At 52.2% G+C, this 15280-nt stretch overlaps 1 protein-coding gene across 5 annotated transcripts in view; it reads left to right on the top strand.

Annotated features, from left to right (window-relative positions):
- Positions 1-15280, top strand: part of MEF2D (myocyte enhancer factor 2D) — a 108985-nt gene that overhangs the window by 19281 nt on the left and 74424 nt on the right. The window contains exon 2 of one of the 5 annotated variants that reach the window (XM_059718010.1): positions 9452-9532. The exons of the other annotated variants lie outside the window; for them this stretch is intronic. The gene's annotated coding sequence lies outside the window, so the exon portion shown is untranslated. The remainder of the gene's footprint in view (positions 1-9451; positions 9533-15280) is intronic. 5 annotated transcript variants of the gene reach the window in all.

Genomic DNA, 15280 nt, shown 5'->3' with positions numbered 1-15280 from the left:
AGAATCAGGTTGTGACTGAAATCCAGGGGCTGACATGGGTAAGGTCCGATCTGCTGAGATCAGTGAAGCTTGTGGCCTGATGCTCGTTAGTGCAAAGGCTTCGACACACCTAGTAGAAGAAGTGTGATTTTTAACTGCCTCCCCTCCAAGTAGAAGCCCATAGTAAGACAGTACTTCTACAAGCATCTGCCTCAGCCATGAGAGTCATTCCCCTATACACTGTAAAGAGGCAGCTTTGCCTATATACCTCCTCACTATTGTATAATGTACAGGTATCCCTATCCTGGTGAAAACCCAGCTCGCAACGTGTGATTCTTTTTAATCTGATTCAGTTAATCAGTGCTAACCAGATGCTCTTCATATTTAAATCAGGTTCATTTAAGTTCAGTTTAAGTCGATTCAGCACAAGCAAACCCAAAATAAGCCACTCTTTCACCAAAATAGAAACGTCCCTGGAGGGATTCGCATCAGTTTAACTAACTACAACAGTCTAAAATCACACCTGAAGTTAAATCTGTGCTGCTTTCTCATTCAGCAAGAGATTAAGTAGGAGTCCACATCACTGTGTTGATTTAAAAACCACCCGCCCCTGACACGTGGCCAAATGAATCTTTCACCTGCCTTGGAAGGGGATTGGGCATCCGCAGTGATGATTTAATGATTGCTGTATCTGACCCAGTGTGAAACAGAGCTAAGGTTGCACTGGTTTTGCTCTCTCTGTATTACTATAGAATCACACAGGGGTACTGGTTGCAATAGGAACAGCTGTTACCAGTAGCATTTCATATCACTACATCTGTGACATCTGTCTGTGCTCTTAATGACTTCATTTTGCTTGTAAAACTGTGTAAGGTGCATTAAGCAAGTATGTGTTTGGATTTATATAGATTTTTCTTTGCCAAGCATAGTGGGGTATGTGTACGTGCACACGCACACATGTGTATAGACGTGTGTATGCATGTGCACGTATGCATGTAGGTTTTTGCTTTGCCAAACTGGCCTAAAACCACCAGCACCTTTTGTAAGAGCAGAACTGTGTTCACACCAGAGCATTCGCCTCTTTAAATAGTTCAGCAGACCCTGAACTGCCAAACTTTTAATGGGAACTTCTTATGGGGGGGAGGGGGAGGTGAGTGAAAAAATCTTCTAAGACTTTTGAAGCTCGTGGCAGGGGCAGAGGAGAGGAAGTCTGTTTCTTTACTCCCCACTCTTCTCCTCCCCTGAGTTTGACCAATCAAACACTCAAAGCAAAAGAGCATTTATTTTTAAATCCTAAAACTCCCTCCACCCCCTCTCTGCCCCCCCACCGCCCACCCCAAAATAAGTTCCCCTCTTTAAAAAGTTTCCAAAAGATTCTGGTTTCTTTTTCATAGAACCATAATTCTGAGAAGAAAGCCGGGATAAAAATAAGGAGACGGAGGAGGGCAGCAATGCAGGGCAGAGCTGTGATTCATTTTGGCCCCGTGGTGCTCGGTGCTGTACAGTCCTTCACTCCCTGCTCCGAGGGGTTTCTGGTCTGAAGTGGCAAAGCCAAAGCCCATTTTTCAGGGGCTGGAGAGACTTTGATCCTTCTCTGACCTGCACCATGTGGCATTCTTTAAAGGAGAGGGCACCAAGCAGGAAGACATTTCTTATACGATGCTGGCAACACGTGACTTGACTTACGTTCCTGCTTTTGGTTACCTAAGGTTGTAACTGCAGATTAGGGCTGTGTGAAACAGCACCGCTTCGTTTCGATTTCCATTTCGCTGGGACAGTGTTTTGTTTCGAGTTTCGTTTCATTTTGAAAGCACTGTTCTGTTTCGTTTCGTCAAAACTGTTTCGCTGTTTCGACGCTGTTTCAACGTTTTGCCCATAGGCTTTAATGGGGAAGCACAAAATTGCCTGTAACTTTCATTTTTTTGGCAGATCTGGATGAAAACAGGGATGGTATCCCCTTTTGAGGGCATGAAGCCTGTCAAGTTTCAAGGACATAGGCATAAGGGTTTATGGGAAACTGTACCTCAAAGTCTTTAAAGCAAAACTTGTCACATATCCATGTTAAGGCACAGCGGGGTGAAAACTGCAGGCATAGTAGCCCCTGCTGAGGCCATGAAGCCTGTCAGGTTTCAAGGATATAGGTGTAGGGGTTTCTGAGAAACTGCACCTCAGGCTGCTGACAAGCAAAACTCGTGACGTGTGACTGTGTGTGTGTTAAGGTGCGCCCTCACCGATGTCCCTATGAGGTCTTCTCCTCCTCCCCTACAGCCTCAGTCTGGTCCATCACTTTAACTTAGTAAGCAGCACAGTAGCACCAGCAGCATCTCCGGCAGCCAAACAGTCACAGTCAATGTCTGAGCAGTCCTTTCCCCTTCTCTCTCCTTACTTTCTGTTTCCCTGCAGGCAAACCTAGCTTCAGCTTTGAAACGTGAAACATTTCGACTGCCCTTGTTTCATTTCGAGGCTGTTTCGAAGCCCCCTTGTTTTGTTTTGATTTCTCTGTTTTGATCTCAAAACGAGTCGAAACAGCTGGTAAAATTTCGCACAGCCCTACTGCAGATCTCCTCGCTTCCTATGCGTTGCCTTCACCCCAGGGCTATCTGTGGACGCACCTCTTTATTTTCTCATTGCAAATCTGTCTTTGAAATCCCCCACCTTGTGGCAGGGACCCTTAGTTTTTGTGCCGCTCTGCCCTGCCAGCCCTGGCATGATGCGGGGGACGCGGTTGTTTTTCCTGTTGCATGGAAAGTGTCGTGGTGATTCAGAGGGGGCTGGCGAGGTGACAGTGCATTTGCTTCTGAAGCATGGCCCCTACATAGCAACTGTCTCACCCCTCAAGCATCTCCCAGATTTGTTTTGGCCTTGATTTGCCAGTAACTCCTTGTGGCCTGGGTGCCGGGCATGGCTGAGGATGACTCGCTGGCTTAGGTGGCCCTGGGCTTCCCTGCCTGTTGCTTCATGACAGCCGGGAGGTGACGTGGGACACGTTCATGGGAGCAGGAGAGCTGTAGGCTTGGCGGTCTGGGTCCAGTGAATGTGTTTGTTTGGTTTCCATGGGGCAAAATGAGGCTAGTGGCTAGTTCCAGTGCCAGAGGAGGTGAGGGCCTGATAGCGTGTCCTGGGGAAGTGGCAGTGCAGGCAGCTCTGACTCACACGGAAGGACAGTGACATGCATCTGCAGCCTCTGTCTTCCCTCTCCGCCCATCTCGAGGTGAGGTGTGGCCCGGCTGGCCCCCCCTCACCTGATAGCAGCGGAATTTGAACCAGCTTTGTCGCTCTGCCCGGCTCAGCCCCCTCCTAGCGTCTGCCTGTCCGGCTGTGTGCAGGGCTGCGTGTCTGGCAGGCCGGAGGAGGGATGACTTTATCTCATGCCAGCGGGTGATCGAGTTACCGGCCCTGACAGAGCTGGTTCCCAGGTGACTCCAAATCCCTGCTTCTGGGCGGCTGCAGGGAGATCACGTCCTGATAGCAGCCTGCCTGGCTTCCTCTGCCGGTTGCTCCGGGCCCTGTCAGTGCCTGCTGTAGCTTGTAGCATTGCGGGAGGCAGCCCTGAAAGCAAATGCCTTTCTTCCTTGCTGGTGTCCTTGAAAGGAGAGAGGGCAGCTATGAGCTGACTAGTGCTCTCCTCTCTGTGGTTCAAGCCTACGGCCTTGTTCCTGCTACCCCCAGCCTCCTTGTTGGGGCAGTAGTGGGGATGAAGAGGGAGGTAGGGCACCGAGCTGGAGCTGTGGAAACCTTTGTTTTGTTTGTGGCTCTCTTCCATGGGCAGGTTGCTTCCTGGATCTGTGCCCCTGTCCCACGCTGGCAGCGGCCGTGTTTTTTTTTAGCCTGCCAGCTCTTGGCATTTGCTCTACCTCTATGCAGCGCCTGGCACCCCGACGCCTCTAGCTGCCACCGTGATCCATTTCCGTCATGGGCGCGCTCATACGGTTCCTGTTGCTTTTGCGTCTGACTAATTAAACACCTCTAGGCTCTTCCTGCTTGTGCCCGGGGATGAATTTCCATAGCAGGCAGCAGCAGTGGGTTGTTATCCTGTAATCAGAGCAGCGGCCAGGAGACACATTGCACCGAGCCCGTGTGTGACATTGAACAGCAGCTTTGAGTTGTGTATGTAACCGATTAACGCTGCCCTTGGCTACCACTAAAGTTTGTGCCTGCAGGTGGGCAGTGGTTGGCATGTGGTCACACTGGTAGTGGCTGAGGCTGGTGCATGGATGTCTTCCAGGCACTGGTTGTGATGTAGAAGCTGCTGCTCCTGTAAGCTGCTATGACTGGTGGGACATCCCAGCATGTATTGCTTCCCACACCTGCAGGTGCCTTTCTCTTTGCACATCTCCACCCCAAATGAAGCATTAGGGCATCACCACTGGGATTTTCCCAGAATGCACCAGTTGGGCAATGCGCGCGCGCGCGCACACACACACACACACGGTAATGCCCAGCCGATAGACTGGTTTGCTATGAAGGGTGCTCGAGAATCAGGCACAGCGTGTAGGATCAGGGCTATAGAGGAGGGTTGTGAGCATGGGCACGCGTCCTCACTGTGCTGTTGCAGCTGCACTAGCGTGAACACCAGGATTATATAACACAACAGCCTCCCTGGCGGGTAGTGACCAGAGGCCTTTAAATCATTAATGCCCTCTGAGCTTTGCAGTGGCCGGGGGCTGCTGGTAAGTAGGTCAGACGATTAGCTAAGAAAACAAGGTGGCGGCTCCTTGGTTTGTATGGGTAGATGGGCATTGCTTCTCTAGCTACTTGTCCCAGAAACGGATGGCATTCAGAGCCAGGCAGGGACCTTGTCATCCTGGCAGCTGGTGGATTTCTGTCCTATGGATTTCAAGTTTGCAGGGGCAGCTCCAAAACATGCCCCAGGTTTGGGGTTCAAGGTTAGCCAGGCAGCCACATCTGGAGCTGTGGGGAGCAACTTTCAACGTATGACCGGGGCTTGGGGAGGATGAATGGAAGTCGTTGTGGCCGGGCCGTCTCTTAGGCATGCTGTTTGTGCTGTGTTGTGGAAGCATTGCCTGTCACCCTCTATAAAACAGGCCCCTGGATCTAAGTAGCACCACTAGGTAGCATGAGATGGGTAATACAGGGGTGGACCGGGGGTCAGGAGACTTGATGTTTCTTTTTAGCTTTGTCACCTACTTTGAGCAACTTTTTGCCTTCCTCTGTGCCTTTGTTTCCCCTCCCATCCTGGCATCCACCTCCTCTTTTGGTCTGTAGGTTCCCTGGGGCAGAGACCACACTGTTCTGCCTGTGTACCACCCCGTGGGGCCCTGGTCTCAGTTGTTAGCCTGTCGGCACTGCCATCGTATTGGTCACCCTTCTGGATAAGCCTAATGTAAATTCACCTTCCCTTCCTTTCCTTGGCTACTGCTTCCCTTCCTTATGAGGAAAAGCCTTGTGGGAAAGCAGGTGTGATGTATGTTCTGGTCCAATCACTACAAAACCCAGGCTCTGGTAAACTGAAGCAGACAATGAGTCTGGCTCCTTCCCAGTTCCATTCGAGGGAAGGGGCTTTGAGTCTGAAAGCCTCTGGGAGATAGTCCAGCAGCCAGGAGGAGAGACCTACATCTGGTTTCCCAGACTAGATCAGCTGCTTTAAAGAATCAGCAAGAGAGAAGAGGCTGGCCGGGTGTTTCATAGCAGAGGGTGGGGGAGCTGGAAATCGGGATGCCTGGTTTCTCTTGGAGGCCCATCTTCCTGGTAAATCGTTTTGCCTCTGTTTAGTCTTTGGTAAAACGGGTGGCAGTAATACTGGTCTCACTGGGATGGGAGGGTTAATCGCTGTTGGGGAGGTGCCTTGAGGTCTTTGGCTGCAGAGACCCTGCCAGAAGGAGGGCCTGATAATTTGGTGTCCTGCATCATCCGCACACATCTGGCACAGCTGGACTGCCTGAGCCAGCAGGGGGCACCAGGGATTGTTGTTACCAGCTTCCATGGCAGTGTGAAAACCCCAGGGCTGGGTTTCCAGTGCCCAGTGCTGGCATGGGCACTGGTGCGAAGACTTGGCATAGCAGCATGGCAGTGTTGGAGAGGGTCACCTCTCCAAGAAACTCAGCCTAGGAGTTTCCCTTGCTCTGTGTGTGTAATGTTTAGGCTGCTGAGTGTCCCAGGCACTAATGGCACTTCCTTTCTCTGTGCCTCAGTTTCCTCCCTCCCTTGCAGAGAGGAGGGGAAGGATGCAGGACTGGCCTCTCTCCAGAGTCTGCCCCATGCCCTGCAGATCCTTTGCTATAGCTCCTTTGGTTAACCCACGCTTCATGTGTTTGCATTTCAGCTGCTTCCAGATACGGAGGGAAGAGGGGTTGCTTTTCTCTGGTCTGCAGGTGTTGGGGTGGCGGTGGGAAGGTTTGAATGTTTCTGCTGCACCCAAATGTGGCACTAAGGGGGAAATAAGGCCTGTTCCAGATGTGGGGAGTGTTGCAGATGTGCTTGGGAATGTAGCACTCCCCCCTCGCCGAGGTTGTACGCCTTGACAGTCCACAGCATGGTGTTAGGACCTGGCTCGTCTGGCTTCGGGGCTCCATGCCGAATCCCTGTCCCTCCCACCCGCATTGCTGCTCCCCCCCTCCCCCGCTGCCACCCTCCACCCCTCCAGCATCCATACAGCTGTCAGTTTCACTTCTGTCTCTCCCCGGGCAAGGAGGAAGTTGGCCAGTGAGAGCGAAACTTGGCGGCTGTAACGGTCACACACACAGCCCCATGTTTGCCCCTGCTCATCCCCCAGGCCTGGCATGGCTTAGAGCTGCTGTCGCAACACCTGCAGGGCCTCAGCGGCTGTCGGGCATCTCTCCCCTGCCATCCTTGGGAATCAGGCTTCTTGGTGAGGGGCTCCCCTATCTCCTGCCATCATCCCATGCGACCACAGAAAAAGGTTTGGAGGTCCCGTCCCTGTAGCTAGCCCTTCTTTGCAGCCCCCGTTGTCTCCCCTTGGTCCCCTGTGACGCCATGCTGTGTCAGCCCATTACCATTTGAAGTGCCTTTGCTCTCACAGCCCTCATTGGGAAGAGATGTGACGGGCAGGGAGTTTGAGGCAGTGGTTTTAGACCTTGGTAGACTTGGGGGGAGCTCAGAAAATGCCACCTCTGAGCTTCCACTCTGCTTTTTGGTTCTGGAAAAATACTACAGCAGTTCTTGTGTTGCAAAAAGCTCTAAAAGGGCCCAGATGCCTTGATGGTTCAAATGCTCTGGATTCCTCTTTGAAACCTCTGGGCTTATCTGGTACATCCTATAGAGGTGCTTGCACACCTAACTGTGCTGCTGTTGTCTGGCATCCTTAAAAGGATCTTGTGCCCTTCCCAGGGTGCTTTGTTCTTGAGACCCTGCTTGAGAATCAGGGCTCTGAGGCACAGAGGGCTGTATTTTTATAGCTATTAAGGTGCCATGTTTTTACAGGTACTGAGGCGCCCCGTTGCAATCCTGCACTGCAGCTGGTGCAAGTTCAGCAGGGCTGCCCGCAGGTGCCTAGGTAGCTATATTGGAGATCGGTCTGACTCTGTTTTGCCCTTCCTAGTCTCTAATTGTTCTTACTATGCAGAGGGTAGAGGTTGCCTGGGCTCACCCGTTTCTTTGTAATTCAGAGCCCCCATGCTTCAGTTTGCGGGGGCTGCTCTTTATCCGCACCTCTGGCAGCAAGGCCCACGGCATCCGGTGGCACGTGGTAGCCATCTCTTCCCCTTTCCAAGATGGCCCTCGTGTCCTCCACCCCCCTTTCTTTCTTCATCTCAGTAGTGATCTCACGGGAGCGCGGGTGGCCCGAAACCTGTCTTTTTCTGCTGTGAGATGGACGTCTCAGGCCTTCCTGCCCCCGTCTTGTGATGGGGTGATCTCTTGTGGGTTTTCCCTCCTCCACATCTACTGGTGGGAGGCCAAAGAAAGCAGAGATGCAAAAGACCCGCTGGGCCACACCGAGAGCTGGGGAAGCTCTCATTGACCAGTGCAAGCTGTGGGTGGCTTGGAGCCCTCGAACAGCAGCTTGGTTGCATTGAATGTAAGGGGGAACGAGGTCCAGGCTTTCTCCTCTGGCATGGGCCCCGCATTGATGCTTGGCCCCAATGTGACGGGAAGCAGGGTGAGGTAATTGGAGATGGGGCAGGAGCCAAATGCTTGTTAGGGCATGGGGAAGTTTGGACCAGCGTCCAAATGTTGTGGTCCGGACCCGTTGCTAGAGGAAACTCAAAAAAAGGAAGGGGAGCTTGTGGTAATGCCTCCCTTCCCCCTCTGCAATCTGGACCTGGCTCTCTGCTGCATTCGATAGGGGAGGAAGGAGCCTTGGCATGGCTGGAGATGGGGGGTCCCCTCTGGGCTGATCACTGTCCACCGACTCTTTGTCCAGCCCCTGCTATCGGGGTGAGAGCAGGGGGTTGCCAGAAAAAAAATTTGCATGATGTGGTCCATTGCTTCCCAGGGCCCAGCCAGGGCTGGACATCTAAAGCTGCTGGAGGTCGCTCTGAATTGCACCAGAAACCCAGCAGGCATCAGAGCGTGGAGAGCACAGAGGATGCTTATTTCTTTCCCAAGGACAGAGATGAGCCTTCTTATCTCTATATGTGGCTTTCCAGGAGCTGCCTTCCCTGGACAGGGCTGTGTAACTGTGGGCTGGCCAGGGTGGGGGGTATCCTTTGCATCAGCAGCTTTTTTGGCTTGTGATGGATCTAATGATGGGGCTGGGGCTGCATTGGACTGAAAATCCTGGGAGGTATTAAAGTTCGATATCTGTGGGCATTTCACCTCCTGGGGGCTGCTCTGTCAGAGACAATCAAATGAAAGGAAAGGCTGGGTGGTTAGTGACTTGGTCGAGGTCTGCATCTCTGGTTCTTCTCTTCACCCCAAATTATAGGGAAGAAATGTAAGGCCCATCACTGGCCTATCCGTATTCTGTACTCAGGGTTGCACCAAAATAAGGTGCAAGAATCGGGCCCCTAGCTGGATACGAAACCACGCGGAGAGTAGGCTTTAAATTCTGTTTCCGGTTTTGTGGTTGGAGCGGAGGAGGGTGGGGTCCCAACCAGGACTCCTGGGTTTTTGCCTGGTTGCTGGAGCAAGCCTTCCTGAGCCTCTGCAGCTCGTGGGCTCTGGAGGTAATTAGGCTTCTCTCCATCAGCACGGGGGTATCTTGGGGAAAACCCCTGGGCAAGGATGAAAATCAAACCTGACCTGTGGGGAACCGGTTGGGTTCCTCACCATCCTCACTTTTGTCCCCCTCATTTTTTACGGATCTACCTTTGGGCAAGTGATGTCTCCAGGCTTTTATCTGGAGGCCCCTGGGCCTCTGGTAACTAACTCCATCTGCATAGCCGGGGCCATGGGATGGCCACATCACTTTAGTTTCTGAGACAGAACATCGTATGCTGGCTCAGCACTTTATTTCTGTATTTATTTATTTATTTATTTATTTTGCAAAAGTTTTCTACAAAGACTCCCCTTTTGTCTTCTCTTTTCCCCTTTCTTTCCCCTTTCTCCTTAGATCTGCTTTCAAATCCGCTTGCTGCACAAGAAGCAACAAACCAAAAGGAAAAAAAACCCTGTTGAAATCTGTCCTTTTCAGGTTTTGTTTTTTGGGTTTTTTGGGGAGGGGGGTGGGGGAAGGGGGGAATACGATGCAAAGATTTCCATTTTGTGGGTGGGTGGGTGTGGGAGTGGGGGAGCTCTCAGCTAAATCCTCTGTGGCTGACACTTGCTCGTGGCTGTGTTGACCCCCCCCCCTCCCCCCCCCCCCCGGGCCTAAGCAATGTCCTTTTGAACGGCGTTAGTCTAGATCAGTGGTTTTCAGCCTGGGGGTCTGCAAACTATGTCAGAGGGGTCCACAAAGGATGATTATGATCAATCCAAAGTAGGTGAATACCCACACTTACTGTTCAGAGGGCTCCGCACCTCCATTCACAATTTTTTAGGGGTCGGTAAATGGAAAAAAAAGGTTCACCACTAGTGGTCTAGATCAATAGTTACCCCCCTTTTTAGATTTGAGTCACCTCTGGATACACTTGGAAAATCGCAGCTTTTCATTTTGACTCTTTTTTTTTTTTTGCCTACAGAAAAATAATAGAGCAGCTTTTCAATTGCAAGGAACTCAGAAAGAGCACAGCTCTGGATTTCTGTTGCAAATCTCAGGGTTTATCTTGCAAATCCTTTGGTAAAGTGAGCTGTGCTGACATTTTTGGGGCACCCTTGAAAGGGTCTCAAGGCACCCCAGGCTGCTGCAGCCCCCGGGTAGAGAATCCCTGGTCTAGCCCAAATGTTCAGGCTGGCCTTGTCTTGGCTTGGCCAGTGGGTGACCTTTAGAGCTATCCCAAAATCCATTACTGCTGGGACCTGCGCCAGGAATGGCAGGATTAATACCCAGAAGGCCTCGCAATGGAAACTCTTCTGCAAAGAGCGGGTGTGGATGCATGGTGAGCCGGCGGCTGAGGAACTGAGCTGCCTGGGCTTAAAACTGCTCCTTCCCCCCGATCAGAAGGGCAAGAGTTTACGCCAGCTTTGCCATGGGGCAAAGGACTCCACAAGGGCTGGGGTGATATGGGATTGGGCCTGGCTTGCATTGCCTTTCCCAGGCTCGGGGTTTCCAGCCCACATCCTGACTAGTGCTCTGCGCACCCCTGCTAAAGTGAGGTGGCTGGAGAAGTAACCAGTCCTCCCCCACCCTGTTGGAAGAAGGCAGCTGCATGAGCTGATTAGCTGCTGGGTTCTCCGGTGCTGTCAGGATGAATTAGGAAGGGTGCTTAGGGCCTGATCCTGAACCCACAGGCACCAGAGGCTGTCTCCTTGCTGAGATCGCTGAGCTTTGGATCAGGCTGGCCCCCTCCAGGGCCCTAAGACCCCTCCCCGCCAGGTGACAACAACCTGCAAGTAACCCAGGGTCAGCAAGAGCTTCCCAGCTGTCACTGTTGCTGTGCGTGGCCGGGAGCAGAGGAAACAGAGTCCTAGTCTGAGAGCATGGGAGAATCGCCAGTGGCTGGTCACCGTGTAGGGGCCATGACACGTCAGCAATGCATTGGATAATGTTGCCTACACACTCCAGCCTGGCTTTGCTGAGGCTCTACTCACAAATTCCCATTCTCCTTCCAACCCTGCATCCCTCAAGTCCTTTTCAGGGCTAGGAAACCTGATCAGGAGCTTCTGTTTCCCCTGGACTCCTCCGCAGCCCCCATATCTCAGATCGCTGCTGTATGGGTCAGGGGGCTTTCTGGCAGATTTGCCACAAATTAGCCTCGCAGCCTACCCTAGTACCACTCTGATCCCTTCCCCCCCATCCAGCGTGCTCCCTGCCCTGTGCCCCCTGCCCAATCTGCTGCTCTGCATTTTGCTCCGTGCCCTGTGCTCCCTGCCTGCTCTGCTGCTTTGCTTTCCGCTGCTCTGCTTTCTGCTCCCTGCCCGCTCTGATGCTCTGCTTTCTGCCCCTGCCCAATCTGCTGCTCTACTTGCTACTCCCTGCCCTGTGACCTCTGCCCAATCTGCTGCTTGGCTTTCTGTCCCCTGCCCTATCTGCCGTGTGCCGTGCAGGTCAGTCCTGCGCTCCCCAGACAACATTGCCTCTCCCTGGGCCTGTCTGCTAGACTAGGGCTAGACGGATGCAGTTCAAGCTGGCTGTGACCTCTCCCCTCCACACTGCGTTCCTCAGAGCTGCTGCGCCGCCCCCGAGGCTGCCATCTCGGTGCCTCGTGCTGGGAGCTGTACGTGCTCATGGTCAATGGCAGTCCTTGTCCCGAAGTGCCTGCAGCTGACAAGCCCTAGCAGGTGGTTGAAAAAAACAAGTTTCTGTAGGGGGGGAGGGAACAAAAGGAACAACATTTTAGCCCAGCCTGGCTGGGCGTCTCTGCTCCAAGTCCCTTGGTGCCGGTCATTGCAGCTGGCTGCTATTGGGGGGCTGGGATTCCCAGCAACAGTGGCGAGGAGACGGCTGTTCCCCTCACTGAGATGCCATGGTGGTAGCAAACTCTGTTTTTGCCGTGGGTTTGGCGGTCCCCAGTAAACAAGAGCTGAGGTTTCTGCAGGGGCTGGTAGGCTGCAGAGAGGAAGTGAGCTAGCAGCAAGGGCACTGGGGGAGGCCTGTTTATGCAGGGAGGTTTAATTCAGATTCAGGTGGGGGCATGCATTTAAAGAGGCTGTCCCTGGTGAATTCCCTGCGGGGATGAGCTTGTTCCTGAACGAGAGCTTTTGCACAGGGGGATTCGTTAGGAATCATTATTTCTTGTTAAATTCGTGCTCCACCTTAATCCGGATGGATTTCCCTTAATTCGGATGTAAAAATTGAAAGAGCAGCTCTTCATCTCCCCCAGTGGATGCCCTTATTAGAGCATCTAGGCAGGGGGCTGAATGAGGACTAGGTCTTCTGGAGTAACTCTTCACGTAGACAAGCTGTGAGCTACTTGTTTTATAGAGCAAGTCCTCACAGGTAAGATCCCAGTTGGCCTGGACTTGGTCTGGTTTTATACTTGTGGTGTGGAAGATGGCAACCCCTACCCTGTCCTGCTGCTGGCTTGGAAGGAGCCTGCTTCATAGACTTATAGAGAATGAGGGTGGGAAGGGGCCTCAGGAGGTCACATCTAGCCCAACCCCATGCTCAAAACAGGACCAGCCCCAACTAAATCATCCCAGCCAAGGCTTTGTGGAGCCGGGGCTTAAACACCTCCAAGGATGGAGAGTCCACAACCTCTTTGGGTAATCTGCTCCAGTGCTTTACTACCTTCCTAGTGAGAGAGTTTTTCCTAATATCTAACCTCAACTTCCCTTCCTGCAACTTTCCGAGGAGGTGCCTGAAGTGCAGTGATGCACTTGTGAAGTTGCCTGTCTGCTGAGAGCCCCCTGGATGGGCTGTGAAGACGGCTCATAGATGGGGCAGGACAGGGTGTGCGGGGGTGGGGGTGGGGAAGAGACCGCAGTTAAGGCTCGGCAGAGCCGAGCAAACCCTGTGCAGTGACCTGAACCACACGTTCACACATCCTCCACCCACAGCCTGCATCACAGCCCTTGGTCTCTGGCCCCGGTCCCTGCCATAGCACTAGGTGCTGGTGAGGTGCCTGCTACACCCAGCACAGGCATGCTCAGACCAATGACTTTTCAGCTGGGGCTCTGTAAGTGCCAGAGGACTTGTTTGCCAATGCCCTGTTGCTTCCACTAAGATCTGTGTGCCCGGCACAGTTGTTGGTCTTATGCCATAGCAGGCAGAGGTCACAGCTGACAGCAGCAGCTGGTTTAACCAGGGGCTGTGTGAACACACAAGAAGAGACAGTCCCTGCCCCTAGGAGCTTGCAGTCTAAACAGGCAAGAGAGGGAGAGAAGGGTATTGCCAAGGTCAGGCGGCCTCAGAGCCATGGCGTCGGAGGGCAAGGCCAGGCATGGGATTTACCGCCGGGTGGAAGGGGATGTGAGTTTACCGTGCGTCTGCATGCTACTGTGTGCATGCTCTTTCCCTGGTGGAAGGGAAATCTGACTGGCATGTGACCCAGCTTGAAGCACCCTTTTGTGCTCAGTCCGTTCAGTTGGGGCCACAAGTGAGATGAGTTTGAAGGTCTCAGACACTCCCCAGCGGGTGGTTTCTCCGTCTCAGGCAGAGGTTCAGAGCAGTCCTGGTGCACCTGAAGGCCAGGCAAGGTGCCTGTCAAGGCTTGGCACTTGTGTATGCCCACCTGGAGCCAGTGGCTGGGGGGTCGGGGCACAGGGGGCTCAATAGATCCAGAAGCAAAGTGCAGCAATTTAGCTCTGCGCTCGGGCAGTGGGTGGAACATTTGCTGATGAAACTGTTTTTTTCAACCCAGAAGCATGGGCTTTTTGATCTTCTTTTTTTGTTGTATGTGTGTCTGGTTTTGATCTACATACCTACCTATATATAGGTATATATATTTTTTTTTTCTACCCAAAACCTACCTGTCCAAAACTTGGAACAGCCCACTTGCAGCATGGGATTTGCTCTTGTTTCCCCTTTGTCCTCCATGGAATCGGCTACTTACTTGATCTCTGTCTCCCTTGTGATCCTCCAAAGTATCCTAGGAAAGTAGGGCCAGAAGGGACCAGCCCCTGCTCAAGGCAGGATTGTACCTGACTAAACCCTCCCAGCCCAGTGTGTCCAACCTGCTCTTGGACTTTTCCAGGGTAGATAATCCGCTGCCTCTGTTCCAATGCTTGGCTTCCCTCATACTCAGTAAGTTTTTCTTCATCTTCAAACCCCAATTTCCCTTGTTTACAACTTGAGGCCGTTGCTTTTAGTCCAGAGAAAAGCCCGTCTTCATCCTCTCCTCCTAATTGCTGCTGAAATCAAGGAGTCAGGCTCCTAAATCTCTTAGACGCCTTGGATCTAAGCAACATGCTCCATGGTCTTGCAGGGAGTCTGCAGCAGAGGAACAGATTGGACCTGGTTTTCCCTGCCTTTCTTTTGCTGAGCTGCCTATTGCTCCCATTATCCATTACTCCCATCACTTCTCCTTGCTAACAGGGACATCCCGGGGTATCACAGGAACTGTAGTCTGAGGGGTCCAGCCTGGAAAACAGCTTGAGACAAACTCTGTTTGAGATGATAGAGTGGCATTTCGCAAGCAAAATATCCAAGCATTTGATTTTTTGCTGGCGAATTGTCCTTTTCTAGGCACACAGGTCCATGTCAGCTGACATTACAGCTCATCCACCCACAGAAGAATGGTTTTGAAACTGGCAGGGCAAAATCTGGATTTCAAAGCTCCTGTGTTGTTGGCTTTGGAAATTAGATAGTGCTTGATGTGTGCATGGAGTGACTTGGCTACACCGGTCATTGCTTTTGGAAGCCAGAGGGCTTGGAGTGAGGGGTCACAAGCTGGTCATAGCTCTCAAGAGGTGTGAATCCAGATTGACTCCAGTGCTGCTGCTTCAAACCTCTGTAGGGCAGAGATTTCCCTACTTTACCCTCTGAGGTCAACTTGAGGCATCAGGTCGGGTCAGCTGTGTCTGGCAAGGCTCCAGATGTGGGTGAACAGCTGCACAGGGCTGCGTAGCTTGTTTTGCAGTCCTCACCTGTCTAAGTTTGTCATTTTTTTCCGAGCTTCTTCCCCAATCTTTCTGTTTCTTCTTGCTCTATATCTTTCGCGACTTTTTTCTTCCTTTATTTCTTCTTCCCTTGATCTCTCTTCCTTTATCTACATCTTTTTTGATTTGTGTCTTCTTTATTCCCCCTTGTAGTCTGTCCTCTTCCTTGATCCACTTTTCTGCCTCGTTCTGTGTCTTTCTTCCTTCCCTCCTGTCTGTTTGTCCTTCTTAATGACCCAGTCTCACAAGGTCGTTCGTTCCCTTAGCACTGGCGACCCAGGAGCCCTCAGTACCCTGGTGAAAA

This window comes from Alligator mississippiensis, chromosome 15 (assembly GCF_030867095.1).
Source record: "Alligator mississippiensis isolate rAllMis1 chromosome 15, rAllMis1, whole genome shotgun sequence".
In the NCBI taxonomy this organism is placed as follows: Eukaryota; Metazoa; Chordata; order Crocodylia; family Alligatoridae; genus Alligator; species Alligator mississippiensis.
This window is presented reverse-complemented; position numbering and strand designations above follow the sequence as displayed.